We start from the raw sequence: 16225 nt of genomic DNA on the forward strand, positions 1-16225 counted from the left end.
TCTGACAAATGTTTCTAGATCCTCTTGCAATAGCGTACTGTCATTGCTTCATTAACCACCCTGCCAACCATTGTATCATGTGTAAACTTGAACATTAAGCAGGATATGGTTTCATCAGTATCATTAATAAATATAGAAAACAACAATAGGCCCAGCACCAAACCCTTTGTGGACTAATGTTATTAGTCCACAAAAATAGGGATCCCATGCATCCCAGATTTATGGATTTTACGGATCACTGTGTCGGTGTCCCAACAAAGTCGACCCGGGATGTCAAATGTACCATTTTTTTTTTATCAAAACATCGAGAAACAACACTGTTTCTCGAACGTTTTCACCTGACACCTAGCAATATTGAGGCAAGCTCTACTATACAAGTATCTTAAAACAAAGTAGCCCATACCCACAGTTAATTTTATAGTGGTGACATGGAATGACCAGTACCAAGATATTCTCAGTTTGCATTGTCTGCACTGCAGTGTTCATGTTGATTTCTCAGTGTTGTACTTTTAATGTTTCATTATTTGGAATACATAAATAATTTTATATTTTGAATATAAAAATAATCCTTCTTTAAAATGCCAAAGAGAAAATGCATGTTTACAAACAGTTTAAAGGAGCAATTCCCATTTATAAAAGAAAGTAGTGTTAGTGGTGATTCCTCAAAAGTGGTGTGTGTTCCTTGTTCCATGCTGTGTTTAGTGTTGGTCATGGAGGAAAGGCAGATATATTTGATTGTGTCATCACAAAAAAACATAAAGCTGCTGTGGCTGCAAAATCCTCTAGTCAATGATAAATGTAATTTTTAGGGAAAAAAACTCTGGGCGACGAAGAAAGAGAACTAGCTGCAAAAGAGACTACATTTGTTTATCATACTATCAAACACAACCATAGTTTCCAGTCAATGAACTGTACTTCAGCTCTTTTAAAAACATTTCTAAACAAAAAATTTACCTATGCTTAAACAGAATGTAGGGCTATTGCTGTGAATGTATTATCACCACATGCAAGAAATGAAATGCTGGAAGACCTAAAGAATACAAAGTACTCATGCTTATGTTTGGAGTATTCATTCCTCGTTTAGGGGTACTCGCATTATATCCGAACAATTTTAATAACAACCATTTTATTTCTATATTTTGTTGAATTTTACAAGTTCGTGGAATTCAAAATTAGTCAAATTTAAATAAAATTAACCAAATTATAGCCCGTGCTTTAATTCGGAAAATTTTATTGCAAAAGTTATAAACACCAAAGGAAACTTTTATAAATATTAACATCAAATGTTTTACATAATTGTTTACAATAATACATATTCAATAAACCTGATTTATTATATCAAAGAAAATATTTACCTAGCAATACTTTTCATTTGAGTGAATTTTCTTTAAGTTTTTCATTTTTTAGTGCATATGTGTAAAATTCTTTGCATAACATATTGTGATTGGTTCTCTGCAACAGTTCTCCTTCGACATTCTTATTTCTATCCTTTTTCCACATGTTAAACATTGAGCTAAATACTCGCTCATTCATTGCATTTGAGGCAAAGCAAAAACAAAATTAATATTTTTTTCTGTATTACATACTTTGTACGCATTTAAAATTTTTATCCAACCATCTGTGGTATTTTGAGGTCTTTTGTTGCAATATTTCTACGGAATGGTTTCAACAGAACATATTCTTCATACAGCAAATCGATATTGATATTGGGAATTTTAAATAAAAAAAAGCTTGTTGCCTGAGCCTTAAAACATTACAACGAAATAAAAAAAGAAGTCAAGTAGAATGTAAAAGGTTACAAAGTAAACATAATATAAATATTCTACAACTCTCTTTGTAAATAGGATAGAATGTCGTATTTGAGTCTTTAATTAAGGGTGCATTTCAACAACAACTTTATCGTCAGTTAATTCTTTCTTCCTAAATAATCAACTCAACAGGGGGTTTTATGATTTCTGCTTTTTTCAAATGTTAAAAAAGGGGTATCTTGGAAATTTTATTATACTTCCAAAAGGGGTACGTCTGGCAACCTGTAATGTTGTGTATGTGTCATTCTCTTTGAGGAAAGCTGAAGCGAAATGAATTGCCACAGTTCATCCTCCTCTTCAGATTTTGAAGAAGATTTAGAAAATGCATGCACTTTTCTTAATAGCTGAGAAAACAAAAGAGTATGCAATGGATACACAACATCAACTGGAAGAGAACAGAAAAAGGCGAATTCCGTTATTTACTGCAGGACTTGAAGAAGATGAAAATCGTTTTAGGATGTACTTACGGATGAATAAAGAAGAATTTAATTTCTTGTACTGTATATTTTAATTAAGGATGACATTCAAGGGCAAAATATGCAATTTCAAAATTCAATCAGCGCTAAAGAAAAATTAGTTATATGTTTAAGGAAAGTTAAAATACTGCAAGTTTAATTTTGAATAAGGACTTATTCTGTCAAAATACGAAACAAAAATTTTTAATGAAATTTAATAAAAACAAAATTCAACTTGTAAGAAATTGTTATGAGTTGTGCAAATTGAAATGATCGACTTGTTCGTCCTCTCAATTTGTAATTCTGTTGGTTTATTTTTTTTACTTTTGCCATTTTTGAGCGTCCCTGTGACTAGACATTTGCGATGAGTATGCTGAGTAGCTGGTCGAAGTGGAGGCTGCTTCAGAATAGACACAAGAGCAATGTCCTTGATGTTGTTATTTGTTTTCAGATATTCTTACTTGTGCACTCAAAACAGATTATTTACTTCTAATTTAATTTTCTCTTAGCATTTCCTCCATTTTCCTCTTGTCGTGCAGTCACGCCTAATGAAATTTCTGTTCAAACAGAAAAATCTGACTTCCTGACAATGTCATTCGCCCTTGAAGCCCGACGTGTTATCTTGTGAATACAGCCAATCACAACACTGCATCTCCTAGCAATAAAATAATACTCCCCCACATTTGATGTTAGATATGTATACGAGTGAAGCCTCGTGAAGTGATAATAGTGTTTCTGCCCTAATACTCTTGATCTGATTATCGGCAGTGATAATTCATGCATTAAGAATCTTCAGATAAATGAACCAATAGGTGGCAGTGATCGCAGTGTGCTAATTGTAGGATTTACTTAAGAATGTAAGTACTATCAAGGATAAAGGGAAGGGGTTTTGCTTTTGTATAGGGGACTACGGTGGTCTCAGACAATTTTTAAATTCTATACAACAAGCATACATACTACACTGAGAAAAATTCTTCCTCAGGAGCCTTGCACAATCTCTCCAAGATCGAATTGATTGACAAGGCTCTCATCATATACACCTTTCTGTCGTGTCTGGGCAAGATTGCAGACACTTTCAAATTTAACTATAAATCATGACTTTTTTTCAACATTGGACTGTACTTATTAAGTAATTCCGCAGATCTACTACTGTTAATGTCATTAATGCCAACATTACCACCACCTTTGGACAATAGTACCATCTTTTGTGCCCTTAAAAAATGATATCTGTTGTACAGCTCATCAACTTTTGTCCCTGGCAGACATACCCTGTTCTTATTCCACCAATCTTTTTGCACAATTTCCCTAACAATGGAGTCATCTACAATAACTAACCCCTGTGGCCACCAGTGCATCCTGCCTTGGGAGTTGCCACTGTGTGTTGCCTGATGCTGAAGTGTGAGCTCTGGCATTGATTTGGGCAGCTGAGAGCTAGATAGGGTCGTCAAATTTTAATTCATTCAAGGGCATCCACACAATCTTCAATCAAGCTGCCATAAATGCCCATCAGAATGCTAAGTTAGTAGTAGTAGTGACAAGTGATGCAAGAAAGCCAGCTTATATAGCATCAGACAAAAAAAAAAAAAATCACACACACAATGCACTTTACCCATCCATATTCTCCAAGAATTTCTATAGTTCTTCCTTGAATTTATTCAAACTATCCACCTCCACAACAAAAGATGGAAGCCTGTTCCTACAATCAACCACCCACTGGCTGAAGGCAAACTTGAGCATATCAATCCTGCAACCATCCTTCCTCAACTTAAATCTATGCCTGCTGATGTGTGTAGTCTCAGCAAAAGGAAGAATGCTATTCACAATCAGCTTACTCAATCCAATCATCAGATAACCTCCACAGGTGTCTAGTCTCCGCTGCAGTTTGCAGAACTGAAGCCTTTCTAGGTAAGAGTACCCATTTGGTCCCTTCATCAATGTGATTGCCATTCTCTGTACCTGTTACAGCAGATCTACATCACTTCCTAAAGTGAGGCCTCCAGACCTGTATACAATAATTAAGATGTGACCTACTTATGGTCTTGTACGAAGGGATAATCATCTCCTTATCCCTGCTAGCAAAGTTACTGTATATTAGTGACAAAACCCCCAACCCAATGAGTTGTCCTGACAGCATGTCTGCATTGCTCAGAGAATTTTTCATATCTGACTGCACAATTATCTCCAGGTCTTTCATTTTCCCCTGCCCTGAGTTGATTACTGCTACCCATGTGCAGTAATCAACTGGGCGGTAATCAACTTATCAAGCAGTTTTCCAATTTACCTTGATCTTGTTGTATTAGCTCACCCTGAGTTGGTGCCTAATTGCTTCACCCTCTCTGCACCAAACATAAGAGGAGTAGATAATGATTCTATTCTCCATGTGCCAAATGCTTGTGAAAAGTATTCCCTATAGGGTTACTAATATCAATTAATCGCTTGGGAGTCATATTCAGTATTAATTTTTCTCTCCATTTCGTATCTTAATACATGCTGGAGGACAATGTATATAAATCAGCCAATCTTAATAAATCAGACTAATCTTTATTTATACAGAAATTTTCATTCATTACACAGCCTAGGAATCATATACATCCAAGAATAATATATTGCATATCCATCCATAGTGGGTAGGACATTTCGATGGATGAATATCACAATTAAATTCACATTATGAATGCTGTTTTTTTTTGACAAATTCTGCAATATTGTTTTTTAATATATCACAATTTTTGTTTATGTATTTGTAGCAAGAAGAAATTTATGAGTATTGTCTTCAGCTATTCAAGAGCAGTGTTCAGTATAGCGAAACATTTGATGTTGTTGCCTATGTTTTTGAAGTGTGGGTTCCTGAGGTAAGCTATCATTTATGTATTATTTAAGGCTTTTAGAGTAATAAAAGAATAATAGTAGATGCTATTTATTCAAAATCACTTTATTATTATTTTCTTATATTTGCAGTAAGAGATACATAAAATGACCACTCATGGGACCACTCAAAATTGGTCGCTTTATACAGTTTTTCATTTTCGTACAGAAAAGTTATTTTAGAAGTGTTATATGGCCAAGAAAAAAAAGAATAGGACATATCGTTGTATATGTTTAATATGTAATGTAATAAGCAGTACATAATTTATATAACATAAAAAGATTGACAGAAAAATAATGTAATTGAAATACAGCAAATCAAGCATATAGTTTCGAACAACATGGGCTATATACACATAAATGTATATTTATTTGTTGAATCAAAGAATTATGTAACCATTAGCTTGTGTCAATATACCCATTAGAGCCAAGGTCAGAAGGGTTTATAACGGATAAAAGCAATGCATAAATAATAATGATATGAATCATATTTAGATGGAGTAAGTTTTACACACACACACACACACACACACACACACACACACACACACACACACACACACACACACACACACACACACACACACACACACACACAGTACTACAGCTTAGAAGATAGAATGGTATCAACAGTTTCCTTACAGTATTGGTGGTCTTCTAGGAATAAGAAGTCTGCCATTGTTTTAATAGTTTAGAGTTACAGACTTTGGGAATGAGAAATATAGAGTAATCACACACCAGGATGGAGAGGAAAAAGTTTTTAATTTAAATATCCACTAAATAAAGAGACTAATAATTCTAAAATGTAAGCACTAGCAAGTTTTATAACAAAGTCAGTCATATTATCAAGCCCGGTAGCATTACAGAGTAGCAGATTATTAATGGTTCTTTTGAGATCAGAAGCATTAAAGGAGACTTCATATTTAAAACTCTGTGAAGGTCTGTCAAAAAAAAAATGCTTTTCCAATGAACAATCATTTTGACAGGGCTCACCTGTCATTCATTTATTTGCACATGAGGTTAAAATATTCCCAACGAGTCTTGTGAAAAATTACACATCAAAGTGATTGACTGGCAAATTGTTTAGTTATTTATCGGCCCTGGAAAGATTGTGCAAGGCTCAAGGGGTAGAATTTTTTTCAGCCTGGTCTGTACTTGTTAACAGATGAGACTGCTTCTACAGGGATGGGATACACTTAAATAGAAAGGATGCAAGAATATTTGCTGATGCTATCGAGGCAGAGTTAGGTGGGTCGGAAAACTGCTAGCTTGGGGGATACAAGGACTAATAAATTAACAGTATCCACTGGCAGAGGTGAAAGTGATTCTTGCACTGCTTCTATTGGAATGAGCAGCAGCCTGGAAAACAAGATGCAGGATATTTCAGAGACTGCTGGGAGTCATTGCGGTACAAGTAAACACATGGGTTGTGTTAGGGTAGCTAAGAATAGGAACAGGTGCATATATACTTGCATGTACACCAATGCTAGGAGTTTGGTAAATAAATTTGATGAATTTGAGGTATTGCTCAAAACATCAAAGGCAGATATTGTTGGGATATCAGAGACATGGTGTCACACAGATATAAGGAATGCAGAACTGGAATTTGGGGAGTACAATGTGTACAGAAAGAATAGACAGGATAGGAAGGGAGGAGGGGTTATGCTATTAGTTAAGAAACACATAAAATCCAAGGAAGTGAAGCCAGTCGACATCGCTGGACAGTTCAGTGTCGAGTCAGTTTGGTGTGACATAAGCATTGGGAGATAAAAATTGAGAGTAGGAGTGTGCTATAGGCCTAATGACTCTGATGAATATAATAAGAAACTCTACAGGGTAATAGAGTGGGCCAGTAAATCAGAGAGCCTTATAATGGGGATTTTAATTTCCCAGATATTGACTGGAATTTGTGAGTTGGTCACTCACACATTAGCAAGGCTTTTGTGGATTTATTGGATGATTGTTTTCTACATCAGCATGTTTGAGAGCAACTAGAGGGAGTAATACTCTTAATCTGATTATCAGTAGTGATTCTTCATGCATTAAGAATCTGCAGATAAAGGAACCACTAGGTGGCGGTGATCACAGTGTGCTGAAGTGGAATTTACTCAAAGAGGTAACTACCATTGGGAGTAAAGGGAAGGGTTTTTGCTTTCGTAAAGGCGACTACGATGGTCTGAGACAGTATTTAAATTCTATACAGTGGGACCAACTGATGATGTTACCAACAGCAAATTCAAATGGGGAGCATTCAAAGAACTTATCTTGGAAGCTACTAGGTTTTAAATGCCAACTAAGAAATATTGTTCAAGGTTTAGGCCTAAATGGATGTCAGATGAACTAATGAGACATACGGCAGAGAAGAAAAATGCATGGAATACATATAAATTAATGGGTGACATGGAAGCCTATGATAGATATAAGCTGGTCTGTAACCAAGGAGATTAACCAAGTCACAAAGGAGATTAGGCAGGCAAAGGCAGATTATGAGAAATCCTTGGCAATGGATGCAAAGAAAAACAGAAAACAGTTCTTTACCTATGTAAACTCTAGAAGGAAAGGGATGAATCAGATTGGTCCACTGGATATTGATGGTTCAACAGTGGAGGATCCTGCTCAGGTGGCTAACAAACTAAACAAGTATTTTGCATCTACATTCACACATGAGAAGTTATTCAGGAAGGGGAATGCCAGAGGTGAAGTAGACTCTGGCAGTGAGCTAGATGATTTTGTAAAAACGAGAGGAAAGTGGAGGAGAAATTGTTGAGGATAAACATAAAAAAGGCACCCGGGGTAGATGGGATCTATCCAGTTATATTAAAGGAGGCAGCAAAAGAAATAAGTAAACCCTTAGCCATAATTATGAGAGCTTCTTTGGACTCAGGGGAGGTACCCATAGACTGGAGATGTGCAAATGTGACCCCAATTCACAAAGGAGGATCAAAGGCTGACACAAGTAATTATAGACCTATGAGTTTAACTTCTGTTCCAGGAAGATTGATGGAGGCATTGGTTAAAGAAGCACTGCAGGATCATCTAGACAAGACTTCAGTTATAGCTCAGACACAGCATGGTTTTGTTAAGGGAAAGTCTTGCCTGACCAATTTGATTGTATACTATAATGCATCCAAACAGGCCTACGAGGTTAGGAAAATTCATGTTGAAAAATTATACTTCACACCAACCAGGAATTGTAAGTTTTACTGCAAACTAAAATACATGAATTAAATAAAACTGGTAAAAACAGATATTTACAATAAATATGACGGTTAAAATATGACTAAAATGGAAGTTAAAATAATAATAAAATATAATAGTAATAAAAACACTAAAAATTGTAGCTTTCGAAGATGACAGACTCCTTTCTCAATAGTACGCTTCTGCTGTGAGACAACATCCTTAAATAGCAGGCTCACGGCAGTCATCACATGGTTTCACAGGAATATGGTTGGAATTTCCCACCTGTGTACTGGAACTGGAAATGGCTCGGGAGCGCGTCAATAAAAACCGATCATCTTGTTCAAGAACAACGGCTTCAAGGAGAGGATGCATACAGACACCCTTATCCCTGTTGATGGTGTTACCGCTAGTCGCCCTGATGCGCAGACTCTCAAGCCATTTACGGTCCCCGAACCCTTGAGCCCAGTCAGTGATGACCGCAGCTTCAGGGGAGATCTGGTGCTGCTTCTCCCAAAAATTCTCCGCCACAGCCGACTTTGCACAATTTGCCATTCTTATAGCACTCATGTGCTCACCCAGACGTTCTTTGAGTCATCGCCCCATCTCACCAATATAACAAACCCCACAATCCGGGCACTTAATTTCATATACCACCCCATTGCTAACTTCTATTGATATGGGGTCTTTAACTTGTGATATCACTCTGTGCAGCTTCCGGGACGGAGGTTGATAGAGGTGTATAAAGCCTTGAATGGTTTGAGCATGCTCAATGCCGATGGGATTCTTCCTCTTGCTCAGAATAATCACCTGAGAAGGCATAAATTCAAATTGAGGAAAGACAGATGTAGGATAGATGTGCGGAAATTTGCCTTTAGCCAGCGGGTAGTTGGTTGGTGGAACAGACTTCCATCCCTTGTTGTGGAAGTTGATAGCCTAAATAAATTTAAGCCTCAGCTGGACAGGTATTTTGAACAAACGGAGGGGTGAAATGGGAGTGGGTTTTTTTTTTTTTTTTTTTTGACTGATGCTGCATAAGCTTGCTTTCTTGCATCATATGCCTCTACTAATGCTAATATAATCAAGTTGCCTGTGTACAGGTTGGGGTTTCTAGTTTCTTTTAATGGCAGTATATCTTCACCTCTATACTTGCTATCTTGAATGTTTTCATTGTAGTAGGACCTTGATTATCTGAGATGAATGGGGACTAGGTTTCCTTGGATAATAGAAACATAACTTTTATTACATAAAATAATTGCAATAAAAGTAAAATAAATTCAGTTATATGTGTAAATTATGCATTATATGGAGTATATGTAGCCAAATGGGCAGGAGTGGGAGTGCAGTAGCATACGCTCTTTGAGTAGACCGGGGTTCAAGCCCCTGACTGCTGAATACGATTGATCTGCCAACCCGCACTGGACCAGCGCAGCAGATTATGGTCCATTTCCCTCAACATGAATTGTTGAGGAGGCTTTCATCCTGCAGTGGGTTGATAATGGCTGCACTTTACTTTTTTTACTTTATGTATTAAATGAATAAATTTGTAATTTTATTTTCTCTTATGGTATTTAATTAAACTGTTTATAAACAAAAGTTCTGAATGCACCCTCTGATAAGTTTTCTTTTTTTAATTTTACACTGTTATATTTTCATAGCTCATTAGCCTCCAAAGCCATATTGTGATTATATTATGCATAATGCATTCCATTTGTTTTCTTCACAGAAATTTTTTTCAATAGATTAAGATGGTTACAGTCATTTAAAAGTTTGAACAAATACATACACTATGTAAAAAAAAAAAAAGAAAAAAAAAGTTCGTTGTGTTTAACTGTGTATAATTATTTCCTATGTTTGTTTTGTGTGCTGAATCAATCCATCAGTGTCATTCAGTTTTCTTTAGTGTCTTTATAAGAAATTTAAAGTTTTATGTTTTTCTTTATGCACATCACATGAGTGTAAATAAAAGCCTGTATTTTTTTTTTCTATCATATGAAGATGTTATTTATCTCCAGACTCATTCTGCTTTGTTTGTGGCTATTGTATAGGTCCGAAAGATGAAGCACTTCATTGGTGGCACCAAGTTTTGCAGTGCATATATCAGAACAGGTTGACCCATAACTACCAGCAGAAATGAAGTGCTGTGCTAGTCACAGGTCAACAATAGGAAGATGATTTTGTGGTAGTTGTAAGTATATGTCCCTGTTGCCATACCTCAAATTTCGAGAGAGCTCACAACCCATCATGATGACTGCTACATTTTTATGGTTGTATATGGCAAAATTTAAAAGTCTTGCAGATCAAAAAACCGTAGTGTATCCAAACATATCCTCTGTTGCTCAGGTGTCACTAAATGAAGAACTGCCGATTTGGAATCCCTTGCAGAACTAGTTGATATGAACAGGTAATTGGAATTATACCTCGGATGCCTGTTTAAGTAAAGAGCCACATTTCCCTAATCATCAAGGATTGGATTACTTAGAGAGGGACTGGTATGTGGGAGTTTTGCAGCTGGATTCCAGCTGAAGGACTCCCATGTACAAAAAATGATATGTCACTTACACATGGTTTTATATTGTCGCAGAATCCTTATGCTATTGTTTTGATTTCATTGTTCTTTATAAAGAAATTGTTATTAGTCATAATCCAGAATAATAGCATCTTTTTGTAAACACTTCAAGTAAAAGTTTGAAAGCAGTGTTGCTTCCCATTGGGAATATATGTCCTTCAATTACTGTTACACGCTTTGTTCATATTAAAAAAATTAGAGAAATACATTGGTGTTCAAAGAAAGTGCATCACCTAGAAATTCACATTTCTAACCCTTTTTCACGATGGTATGTTACATTAATGACTAGCATCACAAATAGAAATATAAACAAAAGATATTTATTAATAGTTAAGGCAAAGCTAAGTAATATTTGACAGGTGCTCTCAAAATATTCCAGAATGAGCATTTGTAACCTTTATACAACAGTTTTGGTAAACACAACAATTATGGCTGAAATGTTATCAGAACCCCTCAGTTTGCTTCAGTTTATCATTTTAAATGGAAAACAAAATGAAAAGTTCACCAGGTGCAAAGTAATATTTAGTTGAACCTCCTCTGGCCCTGATGACAGCAGCACACCATCAAGGCATTGACAAGATCAATTTCTGAAGATAATCAACTGATAATTCGTGGTTCCAAACACAAATTATGGCTTCTTGAAGTTCACAAAGGGTCTTTGGTTTCTTTCTGACAACTGCAGATTCCAGGCGATGCCCGGTTGTCTATAGGATTCAGGTCCAGGCTGTTTCCTGGCCAGCTAAGAGTTGAAATGGGCCTATCTACCAACCATTTTTTTCACCTGTAACAAATGTAAACACATTACTGTTGAACCTCTAATGCAGAAATGAAGCTAAAGTAACTACAAAAGTGCCTACTTACACTTTTTGCCCGATGACAAGGAGCAGAGTCGTTCTGAAAGTCCTGAAAGATGCAGTTACTTGGCAGGTTGAAATGGCCTCTAATGGTTGACAGCAATTTGCCTTCCAATGTAGCCAGGTATCCATTGGCATTTACGGAACTTTTTATAAACTGCAGGTGACCTACTCTGCGATAAGAAATGCACCCCCATATCATTTGGCTGGTAGGGAATTTCACTGTAGACACCGTACAGTCTGGATGGTATTCTTCACCACGTCTACGGTGAATCGTTTGTCTCCCATCAGAGCCATGCAGATTAAATTTCTTCTCATCAGAGAAAATAACTGACTTCCAGTGCTCAGGGATCCATTTCACATGCGCCTTACACCAATCGGGCTTTTTTCATTTTTTGTGTGAGGAAGGGCTTCTTATGATGACGGGCTACAAGTCCATTTTTGAAGAGGTGTCTTCTGATTGTTTCTGCACTTCCTACAACTCCTGTATGTTGTTTCCATTCTCTTTTCAGCTCAGACGAAGAAGCTTTATGGTTTTTAAGGCATAAGCACTTCAAAATGCGGTCCTGTTTTGGCATAGAGACTCGTTTGCATCTGGTTCCTCTTTTCCTATCTCAGTATTTTTGAGTTTGGAGAGAAATCTACTCACTGTCAACTGATTACAAGACACTCTGTAAGCAATATGACAGGAAGAACATCCTTCCTCACATAAAGCAACAATAGCACTCTTTTCTTCATGTCGTCAACTGCATGTAACTTGCCATCCTGACACAAGCAAGGAATGACCGCAACTCTTGCAGTGTGCGCTGAAAGTAACAGCTAATGCAATATTGTATCATCACCTACACGTGTCAGTCTTATCTGATGCAATCTCTAAGAAATATTGCCATATAATTGCGTTGTTCGGACGACAATTACAGGCGCCTCCATAGCCAGGTGGGCAGGAGCAGCAGTGCTTAGCACACGCTTCTTGATTAGACTGGGGTTTGAGCCTGTGACCACCAAATACGGAGGATGCGGAAAGGTCAGGGAATGACCACTGCCTATCCCCGGAGCAATATGGCCTTAGTTACTAATGCTCCTAAAAACCAAATAACAAACAAACAAATGACAATTACAATTTTAAGGGGTGATGCACTTTCTTTGAACACCAGTGTATGAATCAGTTGTTAGAATATATCAAGTAAGACCATTACAAATGGGATGACTCTAGCAGCTTCATAGTGCTGGGATTCATTTTGATTTTTAAAGGTGGTTTCACTATGTTCACTTACTTACTCTGCCTCCAGAACTACAGAGCAGTAGATCAACACTACAGGAGAAGAGAATGACCTGCCAGATTTGAGGTGCAGCTTGGCAGATATAATGCAGTAAAAATTCTCTTGAGTCCTTGAGACAGTCTTGCTTGCACCACTCTGTATTAAGCTGGGAACTGGTCAAATAATTTGTTAAAGCATTGGATCCTTAAAAGGGTTTTTTTTCTGAAAACCCTAAACACAAGAGGTATTAAAACCTATAGTGCTTATTACTGTGCATGGGTTGGAGGGTTGAGAAGATGAAAGATGATACTTGTTCACATTAGACTTGAATTTCAGTAGATTATAATTTTCAGAAAATACATATGAAGAGAGATTGTTCCAGAAAAAATTGAAGTTGAAGGAATAAATGAAGAAGAAGAAAAGTTGGCTCTGTGATTTTGAAGTCAGACAGTAAGAGGATGCTGACTGGTTGCAGTACGTTCGGACTGGTTTGGAAAAGAGAGAGCAGGAATTATAGAAGTCAACTCAGAACAGTGCTCGTGGAAGTATCTAAAGAAAAGCCATGCAGCAGAAACAGAACGTCTATAAGACAGAGAGTGGAGAGACTCTATTAGAGATGTGTCATTAATTAAAAACTGCCCTCTTTTGAATGGAATCTAGAAGCCATAGATAGGTTTTGGGGGGCCCCGCCCCAGATGTAGGAATGATATTCCATGGTAGGGCAGATTTGAGATTTGTACAAAGTGAGCAGCTGTTTGGAAGAAAAGTAATGCTGGTAGTGAAAGAAAACCCAGTTTTTTAGATACAGTGGAAGCAATATTTGTAATGTGCTTATGCAAAGAGAGATTAGAAGTCAGGGTAATCCCTAATAGAGATATGTGATCTTGTCTAGAAATCTGAATGTCATCAAAGATAACCATAGGAGCAGAAGAATTCTTTTTGTGAGATATAAGAGAGGACTGAGTTTTTGAAGGATTGAAATCAACTAAGTTATCATTGCCCCACTAGAGAATTACTTGGATATCAACATTTAAGGAATTGGTAGTGGATATTCGAGAAGTTGAAACTGTTTGGGCAGGGCAAGGTTTCTTCAACTGTAAGGTGGAATGCAATGTGCAATGATTAGCAAAACTACAGATAGGATTTCCAGTCAATGGAAGGTCATTAATATACAAGAGGAAAAGAGTGGGAGAAAGAACTGAACCTTGGGGAACATCAGCTTTGGTGGAGAAGTTAGAAGACAGACAGCCATCTACTATCACCTGTAGTGAGTGGTCAGAGAGAAAACTGGATGCCCAGTTACAAAATTCAGTTGCCAAACTATAATATGGAAGCTTATTTAGAAGACCTTTATGCTAAACGATCAAAAGCATTTGAAATGTCATGAGCAATTGCTTGCGTTTCGCCAAACTTTTCCATTGAATTTGTCCAAAGATGGTAACATAAGCCAGAATATCACCAGTGGATCGACATTGACGGAGTCCATACTGGTGATCATTGATCAGACGGAACATTTCTAGATAGTTTGAGTTGGCGGTTAATTGTTTTCTCCATTACTTTGGAAAGAGTAGAGGTGATTACAATAGAATGATAATTGGATGGCAGAGATTTGTCACCCCTTTTAGGAACTGACTGGATATGAGCAAATTTTCAAGCAGAAGGAAAAACACCTTTGGAATAAGAAAGTGAAAAAAGGCTACACAGAACAGGAGTAAGTTCAGGAGCATAGGTTTTGAGAACAAAATGTTGGTATTTCTCCTTTTGTTTTCAAGAGGAGAAATACCATCTGGACCTGGAGCTTCCTTAGAATCAAGATTGTTTAAAATCCTTCTCACATCCTTTTGGCAAAAAAACCATGGGGGCATTGAATGAAACATACTGGGAATGGTGGGAGGTGGTTTACCAAGACCATTAATACATGAGTTGGAAGAAAAATAGGATGCCAGAAGATCAGCTGTATCCTTGGCTGAAGTGGCAATAGAACCATTTGGTTTAGACAGAGGTGGGAACAGAGATGGGCAAAAGTTTCAGCCAATAGTTTTTTTTTTTTTTTTTTTTTTTTATGAGAACCCCAAACACGAGAGGTATTAGAACCAATAGTACTTAGTACCGTGTTTGGGTTGGAGGTTGAGAAGATGAAAGAAGATATTTGTTGACATTGGACTTGAACTTCTGTAGATTGTAAGTTTCAGGAAATCCGTATGAAGGAAGGTTGTTCCAGAAAACGGCAGTTGAATGAATAAATGAGGAAGATGAAAAGTTGGTTCTGTGGGTTTGATGTTGGACAGTAAATGGATGTTGGCTGGTGGCGGCACGTGTTCGGACTGTTTTGAAAGAGAGAGCGGGAATTATAGAAGCCAATTCAGAAGAACAGTGCCCATGGAAGTATCTGTAGAAGAGGCATGCAGCAGAAACAGTACATCTATGAGAAAGCGAGTGGAGAGACTCTGTTAGAGATGAATCATTAATTAACCTAACTGCCCTCTTCTGAATGGAATCAAGAAGCCTGAGAGAGGTTTTGGGGGCACCACCCCGGATGTGGGAACAATATTCCATGGCAGGGCGGATTTGCGATTTATACAGAGTGAGCAGCTGTTTGGAAGAAAAGTAACGCCGAGAGCGAAAGAGAAAACCAAGTTTTTTAGATGCAGAGGAAGCAATATTTGTAATATGCTTGTGCCAAGAGAGATTAGAAGTCAGGGTAATCCCCAAAAGAGATATATCATTTTGCCTAGAAATCGGAGTGTCACTAAAGATAAGCATAGGAGCAGAAGAATCCTTTTTGCGAGATATAAGACAAGACTGAGTTTTAGAAGGGTTGAAATCAACTAAGTTGTCTTTGCCCCACTGGAGAATTACCTGAAGATCGGCATTTAAGGAATTGGCAGCAGATTTTCGAGAACTTGAAGCTGATTGAGCAGGACAAGGTTTCTCAAAATGGAAAGTTGAATGCAATGTGCTACCATCGGCAAAACTATGGATAGGATTTCCAATCAATGGAAGAAGGTCATTGATATACAAGAGGAAAAGAGTGGGGGAAAGAACTGAACCTTGGGGGACACCGGTATTAGTGGAGAAGTTAGAAGACAGAGAGCCATCTACCATCACCCTCAGTGAGCGATCAGAGAGAAAACTGGATAACCAATTACTAAAAACAGATGGCAAACCATAAGATGGAAGCTTATTTAGAAGACCTTTGTGCCAAACACAATCAAAAGCCTTTGAGATGTCAAGAGCA

General features: G+C 37.2%; 1 long non-coding RNA gene across 1 annotated transcript in view; it reads left to right on the forward strand.

The window, feature by feature from the left end:
* LOC150080600 (uncharacterized) overlaps positions 1-16225 on the forward strand; it is a 35507-nt gene that overhangs the window by 5862 nt on the left and 13420 nt on the right. Inside the window, exon 2 of the long non-coding RNA XR_016547372.1 lies at positions 5011-5115. This is a non-coding gene — a long non-coding RNA (uncharacterized LOC150080600). The remainder of the gene's footprint in view (positions 1-5010; positions 5116-16225) is intronic.

The sequence above is a fragment of the Mastigoproctus giganteus genome, chromosome 9 (assembly GCF_048544385.1).
Source record: "Mastigoproctus giganteus isolate SK-2022 chromosome 9, ASM4854438v1, whole genome shotgun sequence".
In the NCBI taxonomy this organism is placed as follows: Eukaryota; Metazoa; Arthropoda; class Arachnida; order Uropygi; family Thelyphonidae; genus Mastigoproctus; species Mastigoproctus giganteus.